Here is a 21,241-nt window from a genome sequence, read left to right as displayed (position 1 = left end):
GACATCTAGGCCTCAGTTGTGTTTTAGCTCCAGGCCCAGAAAAGCAACAAAACCAGGTGAGTGACACCAGAATCAACTGCAATGACTACAGACGCCCTGCCCTGGCACTGACCAATCAGAGGAGACCGTGGCCCTGACAGGGAACTGATGAATGTTCTACTGACAACCTCCCCTGAGACCTCCCCTAAGATTCCCACCTGCAAGAGAGAGACAAAAGCCTCAAAAACCTCAAGACAACGGACTCAGGGCACGGTCTTCCTCTGGGGAGCAGCCCACACCATTCCCTTTCATTTCTCTCCCTGCCCCCCCAGCTGCTTTCTTCACGGGCATGCATCTCCTAAACTCTGAGGCAACGGGCAGCTGGCAGCACGTCTCAGGCTGATCCTGCCCCTAAAGCCTTCTTTCCTATGACTTCTCAGTGAGCTAAGGCAGCCCAGCTGAGGCACTCCTGTTGCTTCTCCTATGCAAAGCCCTTCCTTGTTTTACTGTCCCCAGCTTTAATAAACATACCTTCACAGTCCCCTGGACTTGTACTGTGAGATCTTTCCTACACAAAGTCAAAACCCCACACACTACGCATGACCCTAGTCCGACCCACTCTGAGCCACGCCTCTGTCCGGCAATAGGAGCGGCCACTAAAGCTCATGGGTGGGGCAAAGGCCTCAAGCAAGAGCTTGAGAAAAAATGCCTTTAGTCCTGGATGACTGACTCCGTTAACGCCCAGAAGTGTTTAATGACCCACCTTTTAGAAAGACAAATCCAGGAAAGTGTCACCTGACTCTCATTCCAGACCAGGCACTTGAAAGGCTCTATTCAAAACTTTTTTATAAACTCTACTTCAGCAAATCAAAAGCAAGCCAAGTTTCAGCTACTCATTGCAGTGGAATATTCTGGAATGGGCAGCACTGAATCTCAAGGTCTGGGGAACACATGGTGGGCTGCACGTTAACGTCAGCAGGAGCTGGTCCAAGAGGAAACCCTGAAAAACCCAACCATAAGTTTTTGACGAAGGTGGAGACAGACCTGATTTGGGCTATAACAGGAGAGAAAAGGTCAGAAGAGAGTCAAAGATCTCTAAGCAGCTGAACTTGACTGAACACTTAACCATGTTCACTGTGCTTCACCTTTTTTCTCTTGTCTTACCTAATGTTCACGGCAAACTAAACATTCACATCCTTATTTTGCAGATTGAGAAATTCAGGTGCCGATGGATTAGACTATTTGCCCAAGGTTCATAGCAAATGCGGGAATGGAAGTTCAAATCCAGACTGTCTGGCTCCACAGTCTGCAGGGTCAAGGACATGCCAGATGGACCCATGCAGGCCATGGGGGTCTGCAGGTGGGGAGCATAGGGCTCCAGGGGAGATGGCCCAGGGAGCGTGACCACGGAGGAGCCTGCTCACGCAGACTCTGCCCTTCCCCCAGGAAGGTCTTGCCTTTCCTGGCTTTGCCCTCATGCCACTTGCCTAGGTGGACAATGAAACTCCTCTGCCACCTGAGGTAACCTGGTGCAGGGTTTTCCACCCAAAAGGAGGCCAAGCAGAAAGGTGATCTCGTTACCCACTTCATCTGGTTGCCTGTGCAGTGTTCCAGAACTTTCCTCACTCTTCATCTCCATCCTCTCTTGGGGACCTGACACTCTGTCTCCAGTGGTCCTGGGTCCAAGCCCTTTCTGCATCCACCCTGTGGCTAGTGGGCACCACTGTTGTCACATAATCCCCACCCCTCTCAGCTGCTCAGAGGAGGAGCCAAGCCTTCTGTTCCTCAGAAGTCACTTTAATGGACTTTGGTCCCTCCCCTCATTAGAGTTGCCTGGCTCTGCCACTGTTTCTACCCGAAAGCCACTGTGGCACCGTGGTACCCCACGACTGTCCCCAAGACAGCCTTAGCTGCTCAGCTGGTGGCCTCAGCCTCCTGGCCCTGGCTGGAATCCTCCTCCCCTGCCCCACACCAGCCTGGGGTCCCCCGTACACACCCAGCACATTTATGGGTGATCATGTATGGCCCTTGTGTTTTGATTTACATAAATCTAGCTGTAGGAATTAGCTCAAGCAATGAGAGGAATTTGTTTTAAGAATATGGGGGTCTCTCTGGAAACCTGTGATTTTTTTTCTCAGACACATGAAGGAGTTAAAACTCTCCCATTACATTTTTGCACAAAATCTCCTCATCTCAAACTTGAGGCAGTTGCTCGGGCCCCAGGCACTTTGGGAGAAAGAAGGAAGGCACTGGGTCTCCCAGTTTATAATGCCCGATGGCCCCACTGGACTGGACGCACCATCCTTGCATATGGAGTAGGCTAAGGAGGAAAGCTTGACCTTTCAGCAGTGAGGTCAGATACATTGGCAGTTGGCTATTGCGTGAGAGAATGTGCCCAGAGATAGCCCTGGGGCAAATTACACCTGATAACTAGAGCTAATGAGGCCCACAGGGTTTCTGAAGAAATGCTCCAATTACGGTAGGCCAGCTCTTGGTTCCGCCTTTCAGAATCCACTTAGCCTTCCCTTGTTTTCCTTTTGCAAAGCATCCTGAGCCACAGCAACCAGATCATGTTTCTCAGGCAGAGTGCACTCTGCCTGGTGGCTGCTCTGCCCAGGGGTGCGGGCACAGTGGGAGCACTGCACACCCCTGGCCATGGCCTTGGATGAGTAAGGCCACGAGCCATGAGCTTTGATGAGGCTTCTGCTGGGACTTTGAGGTGGGAGGTGTACTCTCTTCTTCACTAACCTTGAACCTAGAGGATGTTGCTCTGTAGCTACCAGCAGCCACTCATAATTATGTGGCACCTGATGAGGAATCCAACAAGGAGCAGAGAGCTGAAATACAGAGAAATGGGGTCCAGTGGTGTTTGAATCTGTGTATCATGCCTACACTTTTATTAGCCAGTTTTCTTTAGGTCAAACCCAGTTTGCTTTGGGTTTTCTAACATTTGCAACAACTATAAACACCCATCCACAAACCTACACTCTCATCTCCAATCCCAGACAAGTTTTTTTCCCCAGAATGACTTACATATTTGTTCTTTTTTTTACCCTTCAGTCACATTGATTGTTAAATTCTGAGTGCATTAAGAATAAGTTAAACGTCAATTCTAATGCTAACAACCTCAACACATTTTTCCACAACAGAATTATATTTGTCGGAAATGTGCCCGAAACAATCCAAGAGAGGACAGAGGAAACAATTTTTTTAAAGATTTTATTTATTTTTAAAGAGAAGGGAAAGGAGGGAAGACAATATCAAGGACTGAACCCATAACCCAGGCATGTACCCTGACCAGGAATTGAACTGGCAACCTTCTGATTTTCAGGATGACGTCCAACTGACTGAGCCACACCAGTCAGGGCTGCGGAAATTATGTAAAGACCACTTGCCTATAAGAGGCTTCATTCGAAATCACACCTGGTTTCATATACTCTTGATCTGGAAGGTCAGTAAACCAGCATTAGCCATGAAGGGCGATGTTTTCTCCGTCTTTGTTGAGCCTTTACTACTTGCACCAGAAATCGGAGTTGTACGATTTAAGGATTGGATTTGCAAAATCATTTACTTCCAATTTTGATACATGCTGCCTCAAGTGGAGGGTGGCTCTTTTTTTAAATTTTACTTTTAATTTTTTTAAATTTAATTGTTGTTCAAGTACAGTTTTCTGTCTTTTACTCCCATCCCAGCACACACTCCCAGTGCTTCCCACCCTCCTCCCAGTTCAACCCCTTCTAGTGTTTGTCCATGTGTCCTTTATACTTGTTCCTGTAAATCCTTCCCCTTTTTCCCTGAAATTCCCTCCCCTCTCCCCTCTGGTCACTGTCCCCGTGTTCTCTATTTCAGTGTCTTTGGTTATATTTTGCTCATTTGTTTGTTTTGTTATTTAGGTTCCTGTTAAAGGTGAGATCATATGGTATTTGTATTTCATTGCGTGGCTTATTTCACTCAGCATAATGCTTTCCAGTTCCATCCATGCTGTTCCAAAGGGTAGGAGCTCTTTTTTTCTTTCTGCTGCATAGAATTCCATTGTGTAAATGTACCATAGTTTTTTGATCCATTCCTTTACTGATGGGCACCTAAGTTACTTCCAACAGTTGGCTATTGTAAATTGTGCTGCTATGAACATTGGGGTGCATAGGTTCTTTTGGATTGGTGTTTCAGGGTTCTTAGGATATTATCCTAGCAGTGGAATTGCTGGGTCAAAAGGCAGATCCATTTTTAGTTTTCTTAGAAAATTCCATACTGTTTTCCATAGTGGTTGTACCAGTCTGCATTCCCACCAACAGTGAACTAGGGTTCCCTCTTCTCCACAACCTCTCCAACACTTGTTGTTTGTTGCTTCATTCATGATGGCCATTCTGACCGGTGTGAAGTGGTATCTCATTGTGGTTTTAATTTGCATCTCTCTGATAGCTAGGGATACTGAGCATCTTTTCATGTGTCTCTGGATCCTCTGTATGTCCTCCTTGGAGAAGTGTCTGTTCAAGTCCTTTGTCCATTTTTTAATTGGGTTGCTTGTCTTCTTTGCATGGAGACATGTAAGTTCCTTATATATTTTTGAGATTAAACCCTTGTCTGAGGTATCATTGGCAAATATGTTTTCCCATACAGTTGGTTCTTTTTTCATTTTTATGCTCTTTTCTTTAGCTGTGCAGAAGCTTTTTATTTTGATGAGATTCCATTTGTTTATTCTTTCTTTTATGTCCCTTGCTCTAGGGGACATATCAGTAAAAATGTTGCTGCATGGAATATCTAAGATTTTCCTGCCTGTGTTCTTCTCTAGGTCTTTAATGGTGTCATGGCTTATATTAAATCTTTTATCCACCTTGGATTTATTTTTGTGTATAGTGTTAGTTGGTGCTCGAGTTTCATTTTTTTGCTCATGGCTGTCCAGTTCTCCCACCATTTGTTGAAGAGGCTACTTCTACTCCATTTTATGTTGCTGCCCCTTTTGTCAAATATTAATTGACCATAGAGATTTGGGTTTTTTTCTGAATTCTCTGTTTTGTTCCACTGGTCCATGTGCCTGTTTTTATGCCAGTACCAGGTTGTTTTGATTACAGTGGCCTTGTAATACAGTCTGGTATCTGGTACTGTGATCCCTTCTACTTTGCTCTTCTTTCTCAAAATTGCAGCAGCTATTCAGGGTCATTTATGGTTCCATATAAATTTTTGAAGTGTTTGTTCTATGTCTGTGAAATATGCCATTGGTATTTTAATAGGTATTGCATTGAATCTATAAATTGCTTTGGGTAGTATAGACATTTTGATGATGCTAATTCTTCCGATCCATGAACACAGTATATGTTTCCATTTGTTTGTGTCTTCCTTGATTTCTTTCTTCAGTGTTGTGTAGTTTTCTGCATATAGGTCTTTTACCTCCTTGGTTAGGTTTATTCCTAGGTATTTTATTTTTCTTTTTGCTATATCAAATAGGATTTTTTTTTATTTCTGCTTCTGCTGTTTCACTGTTGGTATACAAAAATGCCTTTGCTTTCTGGATATTGACTTTGTATCCCACTGTTTTGCCAAATTCATTTATTAGGTCAAGCAGTTTTTTGGCCAAGTCTATAGGATTTTCTATGTATAATATCATGTCATCTACAAACAATGACAGTTTTATTTTCTCCTTTCCAATTTGGATGCCTTTTATTTCCTTTTCTTGTCTGATCGCTGTGGCTAAAACTTCCAATACTATGTTGAATAGAAGTGGTGAAAGTGAACACCTTGTCTTGTTCCTGATCTTAGTGGAAAAGCTTTTAGTTTTTGCCCATTGAGTATGATGTTGGCTGTTGGTCTCTTATATATGGCCTTTATTAGGTTGAGGAATGCTCCCTCTATTCCCACTTTGGTGAGTTTTTATCATGAATGGGTGCTGTACCTTATCAAATGCTTTTTCTGCATCTATTGATATGATCATGTGATTTTTGTCTTTGCTTTTGTTTATGTGGTGTATTACACTTACTGATTTGTGAATATTGTACCATCCTTGTACCCGTGGGATGAATTCCCCTTGGTCATAGTGAATGATCTTTTTAATGTATTGTTGGATGCAGTTTGCCAATATTTTGTTGAGGATTTTAGCATCTATGTTCATCAGCGATATTGGCCTGAAGTTTTCTTTCTTTATTGTGTCTTTATCTGGTTTGGGGATTAGGATGATGCAGGCTTCATAAAAAGAGTTTGGGAGTCTTCCATCATTTTGGATATTTTGGAATAGTCTGCGAAGGATAGGGGCTAGGTCTTCCTTAAATGCTTCGTAGAATTCTCCTGTGAAACCATCCAATCCAGGACTTTTGTGTGTTGGGAGTTTTTTGATTATGGCTTCAATTTCATCTGCTGTTGTTGGTTTGTTCAGGATTTCTGCTTCTTCTTCATTGAGTTTTGGGAGATTATATTTTTCTAGAAATTTGTCCATTTCATCTAGGTTTTCAAATTTTTGGCGTACAGTTCTTCATAGTAATTTCTTACAATCCTTTGTATTTTTGTGGTGTCAGTTGTAATCTCTCCTCTTTCATTTCTGATTGTGTTTATTTGGGTCCTCTCTCTTTCTTTCTTGATGAGCCTGCTTAAAGGCATGTCCATTTTGCTTATCTTTTCAAAGAACTAGCTCCTGGATTCAATGATCCTTAGAATTGTGCTTTTAGTCTCTATGTCATCTAATTCTGCTTGGTTATTTTGGTTATTTTCTTCCTTCTGCTTGCTCTGGGCTGTCTTTGTTATTGTTTCTCCAGTTTTTGTAGGCATAGGGTTAGGTTGTTTGTTTGAAATGTTTCTATCTGTTTTAGGTAGGCCTGTATCTCTATGAGCTTCCCTCTCAGGACTGCCTTCACGGTGTCCCATAAGATCTGGGTTGCTGTGAGTTCATTTTCATTTGTTTCCAGAAACATTTTAATTTTTTTCCCTAATTTCATTCTTGACCCATTCATTGCATGCTATTCAATCCTCATGATTTTGAGTATTTTGGTTTTTTTTTCCCCCTTAGGGTTGGTTTCTAGTTTCAGTCCCATGTGGTCAGAGAAAATGCTTGGTATGACTTCAATTTTCTTGAATTTGTTGAGGCTTGTTTTGTGTCTTATTATGTGGTCTATCTTTGAAAATTTTCCATGTGTATTTGAAAAGGATGTGTATTTAGCTTCTTTGGGATGAAGGGCTCTATATATAAGTTAAGTCCATTTCATTTAGGGTGTTCTTTAGTTCCACAGTATCTTTGTTGATAGTTTGTTTGGAAGATCTGCTCATTTTTGACAATGGGGTGTTAAAATCCCCTACTATTACAATTGTGTTGCTGTCAATATCTTTCTTGAAGTCCTCTAAGATTTTCTTTATGTATTTGGGTGCTCCTATGTTGGATGCATATATATTTACAATGTTTACGTCTTCATGGTGGATTCTTCCCTTAAGTATTATGAAGTGACCTTCTGGGTCTCTCTTTATGGCCCCCTTTTTTAAGTCTATTTTGTCTGACATGAGTATTGCTACCCTGCCTTTTTTTTTTTTCCTGTCCATTTGCTTGGAATATTTTTTCCAGCCCTTCACTTTTAGTCTGTGTAGGTCTTTTGTCCTGAGGTGGGTCTCTTGTAGGCAGCATATGTGTGGGTCATGCTTTCTTATCCATTCAGCTATTCTGTCTTTTGATTGGAGCATTTAATCCATTTACGTTTAAGGTTATTATTGAAAATTACTTATTCATTGCCATTTTCATACCTGTGTTCCTCTCTCTCTCTTTTCCTTTCTTTCCTTAAAGCAGTCCCTTTAGCATCTCTTGCAGAGCTGGTTTGGTGGAGGTATATTCTTTTAGACTTCTTTTGTCTGGGAAGCTCCTTATTTGGCCTTGTATCTTGATTGAGAGCCTTTCCAGGTAAAGCAGTCTTGGTTGCAGGCCTCTGGTTCTCACTGCTTGGAATATTTCTTGCCATTCTCTTCTTGCTTGGAGCATTTCCATTGAGAAGTCAGCTGCTAACTCTATCAGGCTCCCCTGTATGTTACTTCTTGTTTCTCCCTTGCTGCCTTTAAGATTCTCTCTTTGTCTTGGAATGTTGCCATTTTGATGATGACGCATCTTGAAATGGGCCTCTTTGGGTTCCTCTTGATTGGTACTCTCTGTGTTCCCTGGATTTCTGTGACTTTTTCTGTCATTAAGTTAGGGAAATTTTCCATCATTACTTTTTCAAATAGGTTTTCTATCCCTTGTTCTTCTTCTTCTCCTTCTGGTATTCCTATTATACAGATATTATTATGTTTCATATTGTCTTGCATTTCCCTTAATCCCTCTTCATTATTTCTGAGCCTCTTTTCCTTTTCTTGCTCTTTCTGGGTGGTGTTTTTTTCCTACTTTGTCCTCCAGCTCACTGATCTGATCTTCTGTTTCATTGATCCTGATTTTGATTCCTTCTACTGTGTTCTTCAGTTCAGAAATTGTATTCCTCATTTTCTCTTGGCCATTGTTGATAGTTTCTATTTTTTTTCATGTTGATATAGTTTGCAGTGAGTTCATTGTTGTTTCCCTATATATTTCTGGTAATTCACTGTGAGCTCATTGAGTTTCCTGATAACCATTGCTTTGAACTCAATATCTGATAGTTGAGTTGCCTCTATTTCATTTAGCATTCTTTCTGAGGCTTCCTCATTTCCTTTCATTTGGGGATTGTTTCTTTGTCTTCTCATTGTTTGTGAGACTCTTCTTATTAGCATCAGCTTCTTAAATGTATCTGTTCTGAAAAAAATAAAAATAAAAATGTATCTGTTCTGGCTCCTTGGGTTTCTGGTGTGAATGTCTGTGGTAGAAGATCTGTGAGATTCAGTGGTGCAGTCTCTGATCTCCTAAGCTCACTGGTCTTGGGTTGTTGTTTAAGTTGGCTCTGTGTTTGTTTTTGGGTTTTGATTGTTGTTGGGTCTTTCTTTGGTGGGTCCTTCCCACCAGCCGGTTAAATGAGGGTCACTCTGTCCACCACCTTTTGTATTTTGTTGTGCTGGTGAGGGCAGGTTGTATTGAAGTTGTTTCTTCCATGTGTATAAGGTTTCACTGATTCTCTCTTGTTCAGTTGTTTGTCCTGGGTGATTTCTCCACTATTTAGTTGTATTTCCAGATAGGTCCTGGATTGAGGTTAGTGTGGCTTCCACTCCCTCCTTCACTTTTTTCTGTTGTTCTCTGTTGGTGGTTCTTTTGTTGGTGGGTTTCCTCTCCCAGCAGGTATCCTGGTGTTCACCACTTCCACCTACTCTTTTTTGTGATCAGTTGGAGGAGGAGCAAAAATGGTTTATGACAGCAGGAGAGTATTCTATGGTGTTTACAGTAGCTGCCAGTAGAGAAGAGATAGGAGATCCTTTGGCTATGTATAGTGTTAACCATGATATTCCACCCAATTAGCCACTTTTTAGAAAGGATGGAGAGAAGATAAGACTCTTGCTGAGGAGGTAGGGGCTGTGAGTTGGATCTAGAAGGCAGTGAGCTTGTGGGAAGTCAGATTCTGAAGTAAGGCGAGAGCAAAGGATAATACATAGGTGTAGTGCGTGAGAGAATAGAGTTAACCACTACAATAATGGAGTTCAGGAAACGGTGAAGTGGGCTAAGTCTGGGAGGGGTGTTGTATAGTATTTACAATTGTATGGAACAGCTATTATTTACAATACTATTAGAGCAACAATCATATCACAGAATCTATGTGATCTGAATAACAAGAATAGGGAATATAGGACCTTGAGTAGTGTGCTAATGGAACCCAAGTGAAGTCAAGGATGGTGAATTAGCAATATACTATGAAAGAGAAAACAGGGGACACCTGTCAAACGATACAGTATAACCAGCCAAGCAAAGAAGACTAAACAGAAACAAGAGGAATGCAAAGATACTATTAAAATAAAAGATGTAAGAATAATAAAAATAATAATAATACAAATATGCAGTAACTTGAAGGTTCTCTGTAATAGCAAAGTGAAATTTGTCTCACTGTCTCAGCTGTTGGGAAGCCCCCTCTTTGGGCCCAACTCTGGTCTTTTCACGGTTCCGGGTTTGTTTGTCTCACTTGTGGATATTTTAAAAAAGAAAGACAGAGAGAAGCAGATGAAGGAAGGAAGAAGAGGTAAAGTTGGAAAGAAAGGAAGAAGGAATAAAGGAAGGAGAGAGAGGAAGAAGGAATTGAAAGATTAAAAAATAATAATCTCTTGGTGGTTTCAAACTGGCCACACCAGTTTTTTGGTCTTGCTCACTGCAGCAGGGTGAGGGGCTTTTCTCCCTTCACAATCTGCACTCAGTCAGCCTCCCTTGCACTCTCCCCAGGGCTAGCCTGGCACCTCACTGCAAGGCCCTGGGTGCTGCATCCAGGCCTTCCTCAGAGCACACTCTCCCCAGAGCTAGCCAGCACGCATTTCTGCGGGGCCCTGGATGGGTACAGGATCCAAGCCTTCCTCAGAGTGAGCTCTCCCCGGAGTTACCGCTGTGGGCTGGGCCCTTCTGAAAACTGCAGTCTTCCCGGTTGTGAGCGTCTGGGACCCCACGGGTCGGGGTGCGCACCCTTCTCAGTACTATGGGGGTGCGCAGGGCACCCCCTTGGAAGCACTGCCTGGCTGGGTGGGGAGTAGGCCAGAGCGATTGTTGCAGGAGAATTCCCCAGTGTCTTTTTTCACTTTTTCTTTTTGAGAAATTCCTCCTACTGGAGCCTGCTGCTCCATACAGGAGCCTGGCCTCTCGCACAGCCCAATTCTCCAGCCAGATGGGGGACTGTTGGGGTCAGGGCCCATCGTGGCGCTGCTCTCAACTGTCCCCAACCTGCATCCACAGACTCTGCAGGTGCCCACAGCCCCTGTGTGTTTGCCACTTAGTTCTTATTCCCCTTCTGTGACTTCAAACAAGCAGGTCTCTCCCTCTGCTGCTCAAACCTTGTTTGGCAGGGGAGGGAGCAGTTGACCCGGCTCTCTCCCAAGGACCCAGTGGCAGACAGGACAGGTGCCAGGCCTGGGGCTGCAGCCACCCTGGTCCCTGGTCCCTGGAGCCTTTTTGTCCTGAAGCACTCTCCTTACCGTCTGGTTTTTCAGTGTCCACTACAATTTTTGGTCTCCTATTTTCATATATGCTGGGGTACTCTTGGCTGTTTGCTCTGTTCCTCTGTAGATCAGCCAGGTTTTTCTCCCGTGTGTAGGGGAAAGGGGAATCTGCTCCCTCCTACCTCTCGGCCATCTTCCTCTCTCCTCCAGATGGTGGCTCTTGATTTATGACTTCATAGTCTAAATAATCCCCATAATCATGTTTAATTAAATTTCAGTTTATAAAACAGAGACGGGCAAACAGGCCGGGTCTGGTCCACCGCCTATTCCTGTGAACAGAGTTTGGTGGGAACACACCCATGACCGACACTCATCTACATGGTGCCTGTGGCAGCTGTGTGTCACAGTGGTTGAATAGTCGTGACAGGACCACAGAGCCTAAAATGCTTCATTGCCTGGCTCTTTCCAGAAGAGGTCCGCTCACCGCTGTTCTAGAGCACCAGTCCAAAACCTCAGGTTCCAAAAGCAACCCCCAATTTAAAAGTCTTCAGAGTGGAATTCTTCATTTTTAATTGCACAATGTAGGTGTGACTTTAAGTAAATAAATTTAGGACTTCCACCAAGATGGAGGCGTAAGTGGAAACACCTTGCCTCCACGCACAACCAAATATAAAAACAACAAAGTTTTAACAACAATAAACGCAACCAAACCACACAGAAAATTGACAATACGGAGTCCGAAAACAACGAAATGCTCAGCTAAACCGGTAAGAGGGGTGAAGCCAGCAGCGGAGTGGGTTGGCCAAAAAGATCCCTGACCCTGGTGGTGTGCAAGCAGCTGAAGGCGCGGATCCCAGGTGCGGACTCCCTACGGACACAGAGAAGAGGTGCGGCTGGCTGTCTGCAGTCAGTCAAGCATTTGGGTGCAGATAAACCAGTGAAGAGGCGAGCACTGAGACGGCAGAGCTCAGGGCAGCAGGCTCGCACATTTCCGCTCAGATAAACAGGCGGGGGTGAGTGGTGGGACGAACTGGGCGAGCAGAGAGGACCGCCATTGCTCCATCTCTGACCCCGCCCCCACATACAGTGTCACAAACCAGCGACCTGGGTAGCCCTACCCTGGTGATCAACTAAGGCTCCGCTCCTCATATGTAACAGGCACAAACAGATAAAAACATGGCTCAAGAACAACTCAGAGCCCCAGAGCCCATAAATCTAAGCAACCAAGAAATAACCAAACTTTCAGATGCACAGTTCAAAACACTGGTGATCAGGATCCTCACAGAACTGGTTGATTTTAGTCACAAATTAGAGGAACATATGAAGGCTAAACTAATTGAAATGAATGAAATTGCACAGGAAACCAATAGTAATGGAAAGGAGACTGGGACTCAGATCAAGGGAGTAGACCAGAAGGAAAGAAAAAATGACCAAACAGAAAAGAATGAAGAAACAAGAATTCAAAAAAATGAGAAGAGGCTTAGGAACCTCCAGGACATCTTTAAATGTTCCAACATTCAAATTATAGGGGTACCAGAAGGGGAAGAGGAAGAGCAACAAATGGAAAATTTATTTGAACAAATAATAAAAGAGAATTTCCCCGTTCTGGCAAAGGAAATAGACTTCCAAGAAATCAAGGAAGCTCAGAGAGTCCCAAAGAAGTTGGACCCAAGAAGGAACACACCAAGGCACATCATCATTACGTTAGCCAAGATTAAAATGAAGGAGAGAATCCTAGAAGCAGCAAGAAATAAGGGGACAGTCACCTACAAAGGAGTTCCCATCAGACTGTTAGCGGATTGCTCAAAAGAGACCTTACAGGCAAGAAGGGGCTGGAAAGAGGTATTCCAAGTCATGAAAACCAAAGACCTACAACCAAGATTGCTCTATCCAGCAAAATTTTCATTTAGAATGGAAGGACAGATAAAGTGCTTCTCAGATAAGATCAAATTCAAGGAGTTCATCATCACCAAGCCCTTATTATATGAAATGTTAAAGGGAGTTACCTAAGAAAAAGAAGATAAAAAAGATGAACAGTGAAAGGACAGCAAACTCACAGTTATTAAGAACCACACCCAAAACAAAAGCAAATAAAGAGGACAGCTAGATGAGGAGTTAACCATAGAAATGAAGATCACGTGGAGGATTAGCAACAGGGGAGTGGGAGAAGGAGAAGGGGGAAGAAGGTACAGAAAATAAGTAGCATAGACAGTAGATAGAAAATAGGGGGAAGGGTAAGAATAGTAGGGGAAATACAGAATCTAAAGAACTTGAGACACGTGTTCATGAACTAAAGGGGGGGAATGGTGGGGGAGGGGTGTGCAGGGTGGAGGGGAATGGAGGGGGGAGTAGAACAAATGTAATGGCGTAATCAATAAAAAAAATTTAAACAGAGTATAACTCTTTTCTTTTCTTTTTTTTAACCTAATTTTCTCCTCTTCAGCTGCAGCACACCCACCAGCCTCCGCTCTTCCCTTCCAGAGACCCATATTATCTGAGCTCTTGTCCGGGTTCACTCCTGGGGGCTCAAGCGGGTTTCCAGGGTGGCCTAACAGGAACAGTCCTCCTGACAGGCCATTCACCTTTTATAATCTCCTTTCTCTGCTCTTGTGTGACTAACGACTTCTGCTAACCCTCCAGTTTGTGGCTGTGCCTCAGCATCCAAGCCCTCCTGTGAGACAAGCAGGACCCACGAAAGCATATCTGGGTGGGGCCCCAGGAGCCAGGGCCGGGCACCCGGGTGGGAGAACCTGACCTGAGGGTTGCTGAGAAGGGCGGGGCCAAGATCTGAAACCAGCGCAGGGCTGGAAACCACCTCTGTTCTACAACCAGGATTAGGAAAACAGGTTGCCATAACTTCACAGAAGGCTTGAGCTGCCCCTTCTCAGCAGGAACAGGGCCTGCAGCTGGCTTTAGGTCTTCTGATGCTGGCTCTTCCTTACAGCACTCTGGGTCCCCATGCCGCTCACTGAGTCTTGGAGTGGAGGGTGGGGCTTTGGGAGGACAGATCCTCCAGGCTCCCGAAAGTCCTCCTCACTCCAGGATGGGCACTGGCTCCTCTTTGCGAACCAGCTGAAGGTGTGCAAGCCCAGGGCCAGAGACCTAAGATCTGTGCTACAGACCAAATGCTTGCATTCCCCCAAATTCATATGTGAAATCCTAAAGGCTGAACTGATGACGTTTGGAGGTGGGGCCTTTGGGAGTCCTAACGGTGATCCCTCAGGAATGGAATGAATGCCCTTATCAAGTTGATCCCAGCAGCTCCCTTGCTCCATCTGCCATATGAAGACACAGCAAGAAGCCGGCCAATGGTGAGCCAGGAAGCAGGTCCTCACCAGATGCAGTCTTCCAGGGCCCTGATCTTGGACTTGTCCGTCTCCAGAACTGTGCAGAAAAAATGTTTGTTGTTCAAGCCACCTAGTCAGTGGTATTGTTTAATGGAGCAGCCCGAACAGACTAAGACAATCTGGCGATTGCAGAATTCCCTTGTGATGGGCTTTATAAAAAGAGAATAGTGGTTTTGGCCTTTGGCGATTCCTTTGCTAGAGTCCTGTCGATAGGAATTTGACCTAAATACAGGGTCCAGCTTAAGAAACACCTGCTCGAGTGTGGTCAGTAGGGTAATAACATGGGTGTAATCACTTATAGTTTTAATTTGAACATATCGCCTAAACTGTCATAGGGCTGGAGCGTGATATTGTTATCTTACAGAATTGCACACTTATGATTTTATAATCAAAGATTTTGTAATAAAAAGGGGACATTACTTGTGCCGGGCCCTGTGCTTTGAGCAAGCAGTTCCCGTCTTCCCTTCGGGCACTTTTACCAGGGCCGAGGCGCTCTGGGGACGTGTGACACACTGAGGATGCTTCTCCTGAGCAGCGCGGGAGGTGGAGGTAGCCGTCGTGGGTGGTCCCTGCCCAGCTCTGACCTTGACCCACTCGTCCCCCATCCTCTGCTGAACGCCGGCTGGACCGGAGGTCCGAAGGCTGACTTCAGGGCCCATGCATGTAAATGCCCCTCCCCCCTTCTCTGCCTCCACCTTCTTGCAGAGAAATTTTTGTGCTGGGAAGTAGAATTCTAGGTTTTGGGAGCTGGAAGGACCTCGAGAAGGAACTAACGTCCAGAGAAGAGGACCTGCTCGGTCCACGCTCCCCCTCTCAGCGAATGACGCCAACGCCCACCGGAGGCGGAGCCAGAGCATGGCCCGCCGCACGCAGTCCTTCCCGCCTTCTGCCAGCCTCGCCTCCTAAGTGTGTTACACGTGTGTCCGATTCCCTCTCATGGTAGCAAATATATTAACCCACCTTCACTGCTCCACTTTCAAGTCCATGTCAGCTTCCTTACGGTTTTACACACGGCCGTCTGGATCAACTCTTAAAACATACATTTAGCGTGGCCATTCTCCTCTTTAAAATGTGTCCTGCCCTGACTGGTGTGGCTCCCTGGGTTGGGCGTCATCCCACAGAGCCAAAGGTCACCGGTTCAACTCCCAGTCAGGGCACAAGCCCGCGTGGTGGGTTCGGACCCTGGTGGGGGCATGTGCAAGAGGCAACCTATTGATGTTTCTCTCACACATGGATGTTTCTCTTCCTCTCTTTGTCCCTCCCTCCCCCTCTCTCTAAAAATAAATAAGTAAAGTCTTTAAAAAACAAGAAGCCTGGCTTTGAGCCCCAAGGCTCAGCAACACCCCACCTCCCTGGGTGTCAGGTACAGGAGGCATTCCACGAATAGCAGTTGGAGTTAATCAAGATTACCCAAGTATATTCAGCACGTCTTAGTCATGAACTTGTGACTCTGAACTCTTGGGCCAGCTCTTTTGTCCAGAAAGAGGTGGACCTCAGAACCCACCTTCCATGACGGGTCACCAGGCTGTGCACATGTAACTAATGCAAAATAACCAAAGTACACTTTCACCGAAAAACACTTTTTAGAATAACAGTAAAAAAAAGAGTACAGAATGAAAAAAAGGGTACAGAAAATAAGAAAATACAGTTACTCCACTGGTAGATGGAGAGGTTTTGAGTTTCTCACGAGCACACTGCTCACCAGAACAGCTACCCCGGGGTTCCCCCATCGTCACCGTCCCCTTTGTAAGGACTTCAGTTGTCCCTGCTTCCATCAGAAGGGTCCATGGGGAAAAAAAGGGCAAGGGGAGACTTGTGGGAGAGAAAAGTGAGAGTGTAGAATAAACCCCCCCCCCCCGTCATTCTTTCCAAATAAGCTCTGTAGCTTCCCAGAAAGAGTGAGCGGACACAGGAGCTGAGGCAGAGGGGAGAGGCGGCCCTGGGGAGATGTCAGGGGAAAGTGGAGGCTAGCAGCTGAGCGCTTGGCAGGGCCCCTGCGCCCTGAGTCACCTACCTGCCTCTTGGTCACTTGGCTTCTGGTCTGTGGACCCAGCTAGGCAGTGGCAAAGGTCAGTCCTTACTGATGTCTCCTTAGGGCGGGGGAGGCAGGATCCAGCTGCCGGCGTCAAAGCAGCAGCAGCAGCAGCACGGTCAGGCTCAGTCTGGGGCTTGGGCTTGCGTACACAGGTCTGGACCCGCAGATGGAAGAGGGAGCAGAGGGAGGGAGAAATCAGCCCAGGCGGCTGAGAAGTAAGGTTGCCAGAACCCTCCCCTCTGAAGTCAGAGAGTTTCTGTGCAGGAAACTCACACTCGCCCAGCACTTGCCCTCCCCCTATCTTAGTTCAGCTGTGTTTTGTTTTGTTTCCCAGGTTCAGGGAAGTGCTAGGCTCTGGACTTTCACCGCGCTGATGTCCTGGAGACACCACCTGAAACTTCTGCGGCCGCTGCAGGGGATGCAAATGAGAGTTTTCTGAACACACTGAAGAGAGTTTTGGGTGGGGTCAGAACTCCTGAGAAGGGGGCTGAGAGGCCTGGGCTACCAGGTCAGCACACTTCCTCTAAGACAGGCTGGTAAAGTGATTTCATTGGCTAGGGCATGGTCTTTGGAGGGTGCTCTGGGTGTGTGTTTGGAGGGGTGGGGTGGGGAGAGAATGATGCACTTGAAATGGTGGAGCATTTAGAAATTAAAAGGACAGGTAGAAATCAAAGGCATCATGATGAAAGGTTCAGCTGTAGGAGTTGGGGGCAACCATGTTCAATTTCAGACTCCAATCACACACTCGACAGTGCAGGAGGAGGCTCAGACGCCTTGGGAGCCGGAAAGTCACAGCCGTGGCATTGAACGATCGCGTGGCGAGGAGAAGCCTGGCCGCAAACCAGGACCCCGGCTGGAACAGCCCCCGGCGGTAACAGCCCCCTGGCGGAGACGCAGCTCAGGTCTCTTCTTCCCTCGTGTCTCAGCAGTGGCAACCGCCATCCTTCACTAGGTGACCCTCCCCCAGCGAAGCCCCATCGTCTCCTGAACCCCAAGTCGGTGGTTTCGGTGCAGCAGAGCATGAACAGATGATGACTCTCCGGCGCGCAGAACGGTCACGAAGCCTCTGATCATCAGTGTGAAACACGTGCCCCAGGCCCGTGACCATTCTGGGAACGCAGATTGAGCACCTAGCCCACCAGAGAAGAGATGACCCCACATCCGAGAAAATGATCTCTGGAAGGAACACGGAGAAGCGTCCTGCGGGGCGGGCTGCGTTTCCTCTGGGAGGGAAGGACCGGCAGGGAGGGCGTGGAGTCCGAACTCAGGGCCCGGCGCCATTCACCGGATGGGTCTGGGCGCCTTGGTCCCGCTGGATCGCACGTTGGTCGATTGTACATTTGACGACACGCTTTCTTCCATGATTGTTTCCCCGGCATGGAGGGGGCGGGGCCTGGCGGAGGAAGGTGAAACAGACCTGTATTCGGACTTGGGGACCATGGGACCCCGCCTGGAGTGCCCTCGCTACCATTGGGAAGGTCCCTGTCCGGAAACGTGTTTTCTGCAGTACCAGGGGATTGTTCTTTTTGGCGTTCGCTCTCCTAATTCCCGCAGTCCCCCGAGTCGCTCCAAAGGACCAGTGCTGCCCTGGTGAGTAGCTCAGTTGCTTGGAGTCGTCATCCGGATGTGCCAAGGTTGCAGGTTTGACCCCAGGTCAGGGCACGCATGAGAATCAACCAATGAATGCGGAAATAAGTGGAACAACAAATCTCTCTCATCAATTAAAAAAAAAAAAAAAAAGACGAGCCCCAGTGCCCAGGCTGCTGCCCTGCCCTCTCAGCTCCCCCGTGATCGAGACAGCGACACCCGTTGGGCTCCGGGGGGCCCTGTCCCTGGGGGCCAGGACTGCAGTCTGGAGTCCCAGAGGGTGAGCCCCCCCAAAGCATGGAAGCCACGCCAGGGACTTTGCTCTTCAGCTCTCGCATGTCATCTAGGTCCCAGGAAGTCCTGAGCTCCCCGAGGGTGGCTTCCACGAGCAGTGCGTCCTCATCAGCACTGCCACCATCCTGCTGACCCCCCTCCTCCACAGTGGGTTTCCTTCCAGGGAGGGTGCTGAGGGGCTGCTCTTGGTAAGCGCCCCCTGCCTGTGAACTTCAAAGCCCCAAAGGCTGGGCACGTGGAGCACACAGCAGCTCTATGGGAAGGCGGGCCTGGGGGAGGGAGGGAACGAACCCCCCCACCCCGGCAGCCCTCGGAGGAGCTCTAGCCCCTCTCCCAGCTCAGATGTTTTGGGATGGCAGGGAGACACCACAGCGGGGCGAGGCCTGCCTGCAAGAAGCAGCTGCAAGCAGGGAGTTCCATCGGAGAGTTCCCGCCACCCTCCCCTCACCACTCAAGTCGAGCGAGGTCGCTGCGTGGCAAGTAGCACAGGAGGGCCGATACCCCTGCTGCGGCTCCCAGCCAGCGTTCCCTGGACTGACACGCATCACTCCTTCTCTGTTCCCCAGGTAGGGGAGGGGGAGGAGCCCTCTTTGCGTTAGCACCTTGCAGCCTGCCAGGGCCTTGTGTGACAGCGACACCCAGTGGAGACATACACACTAGCTCTCTTCTCCCTAGGGACAGAAATTGGCTTGCTCTCCGCTTCGCCCCAGAATCCTGAACACTTCTCCCCAGGACCCGGCGGTGAGTCCTGTCCATGGTGCTGACGTCCTGGGTGGGATGAAAGGCTTGCTGGACCTAAGTGGACAGAAGGGCCGGAGAGCTGACAGTCGCCACCTCGGGATCCTCAAGGCCACAGCCAGTCACATGTGACTTACCAACTGTCCATATCTTGTTGGTTAAGGGAAGTGAATTTAGGGAGAGAATGCCCTAAGAAGGCTGCGTTCACAGCAGGGACGACCGAGGAACTGGATGACTCTCTGTTCCTAGAAATCTTTAGAAAGAAAATGGGCTGCCCGCCCTTGACGAGGAGCAATAGGGGACAGCGTGGCCCTGAAGACCTAGGGCACAAGTTCCAACAGAGGCCTCCATCCATGTGTCTGCTTATAGAAAGTTACAAATCAAGCTAACAACCCGTGAATGCCCGCGTCTTACCCCGCCCCCGCCCCGCTTCGTTGAGCAAACCCACAGTAGCCCCGGAAGCTGCTGGTTCGCGTTTAGGATTTTCTGACCCCTGCAAGTCCGTGCTCAAACTCGGTGGAGGGGAGGTCACAGCCCAGCCCACCTGACCCCCGACCCCGCTTTCCTCATCCTTGGCTGCGTCCCACAACGTGAGCGCCCTGGGTGCTGCGAGTGGACACCCATCCGCACATCCAAGCTCTGGCCACCCCTCCCCCATGAGCGGCTGCCCTTGGCGGCTCTTCTCTGGGCCTGGGCCTCACACCTGGGCAAGAGCCCAGCACCTGCTCTGCAGGTGGCCATTTGGGCTGGGAGGCCAGGATCGTGGAATGACAGTGTGGTCGGGAAGTGGGGATGTCACTCCGTGCTGACAGGCCTTCTTGGCCCCACAGACTCTGTGCTCCATGGGGAGTGGGCCCCTCTAGCCAGGCCAAAGGGTGCTAATGGGTGGGGCAGCTCAGCCACTCTGTCCTCTACCAACAAGCCATCAGCAGATAGACCTGTGGACCTTGGAAATGGTGTCCTCTGTCCCCCTGTCCGGTCCTCACTCTGGTCCCTGGTCTCCAGTGCTTCATCAGTCAGATCCCACCAGGAAACTGGGGGCATGACACATTAGACTCTTCACACGGGCGGACATCGAATAGAAGGCCACCACCGTGGACACGTACTAACCCAGGGTCAGAAATAGCAGATGAACCGTTTCCACCCTTAGGCCCAAGGACAGGGGAGGGAGGAGGTACTGGAACCCAGGACAAGAGAGCCCAGTCAAGAAGGGTGATTTGAAAAATGCACGGGCCTTTGGTTGAGGGGTACAGCTAATCAGGGAGACTCGCAGGTGGGAAGCCAAGTGACCCAAGTCACAGCCCACAATCCGACCTCTCTCTGGTTCCCAAGGGCCACATTCAGCCAAGGCAGAGGGCACAGGACAGTGATGTGGCTCAGTTATTTCGACCCCCCTGGTCTACACATAGGATGGAGAAGGGCAAATGGTGGGTGGATCTGGAGGGACAAATGGAAAGCATCTGGGACAGATGCTTGACAGTGACTCAGATAGAAGGGACCAGTAACAGAAAGTAAAAGCTGGGCATCTGTGAACAGTTCGCTCTCGTGATCAGTGAAAGCTGAGGTCTTGACCATAGTGTGCACGTTCGATACTGCGCTGCGTGGTGACTGGGACTAACTGGCACGTGGTCACATAGACTGTGCTGCACCAGTGTGTCCCCAAGGTCCGGAGTCAGCCCCAAGACACCCAGTGCAGTGAGAGACTGCAACTAGAATCCAGCCCCATCTTGTCCTGCATTCCGGCCCAGTACTGACAGATGGAGTCTGTGCACAGGGTAGGGAGGGAGAATGGGGGTGGGGTGGGGAAATGGAACCAGGTTTCGTGCATGTTGGGTGTGAAAAGACAGTGGACACCCGACGGGAAGTCAGCAGCGGGCAGCTGGACACGCAGGACCACATAGGAAAGCACTGCCGACCTGCTCCCGAGGCTTGAGCACCGGACCCAGGAGGAGGCGACGTCTGCACCTCCTCTCAGCAGAAGCTGGCTTAGGACCCGGATGTCCACACAAAGGCCAGCACCCCACCGTTTCCTCCCTCCCTACCCACTAGCTCTACGCCCTGACCACAGCCTCATGCACCCGAGCCTTTCTTCTGCCATTGGCACACTTCAAGGCCACTGCCTGGCCTTACTTAGTTCATCTGAAATGTAACGACAATCGGGATACACCTACAAGGACCAGATGCAAAACAAAACACCAGGTGGGCTGCACTAGAACAAAAATTAGAAGACAATCAAAGGCATGAAGCGAACCGGCTGTGACATTGGACATGA

The 21,241-nt window shown here is 47.9% G+C and overlaps 1 protein-coding gene across 1 annotated transcript in view; it reads right to left on the bottom strand.

The window, feature by feature from the left end:
- The window catches only part of LOC119064243 (solute carrier family 23 member 1-like), a 52,592-nt gene extending 35,900 nt beyond the window's left edge, over positions 1–16,692 (bottom strand). Inside the window, exon 1 of the mRNA XM_037165815.2 lies at positions 16,330–16,692. The gene's annotated coding sequence lies outside the window, so the exon portion shown is untranslated. The remainder of the gene's footprint in view (positions 1–16,329) is intronic.
- Positions 16,693–21,241: the final 4,549 nt, after the last annotated feature.

This window comes from Artibeus jamaicensis, unplaced genomic scaffold, assembly GCF_021234435.1.
Source record: "Artibeus jamaicensis isolate MK-2021 breed Jamaican fruit bat unplaced genomic scaffold, CSHL_Jam_final scaffold_3307, whole genome shotgun sequence".
Taxonomy (NCBI): Eukaryota; Metazoa; Chordata; class Mammalia; order Chiroptera; family Phyllostomidae; genus Artibeus; species Artibeus jamaicensis.
The sequence above is the reverse complement of the archived record's forward strand: the minus strand, read 5'-3'. Positions and strand labels throughout refer to the sequence as shown.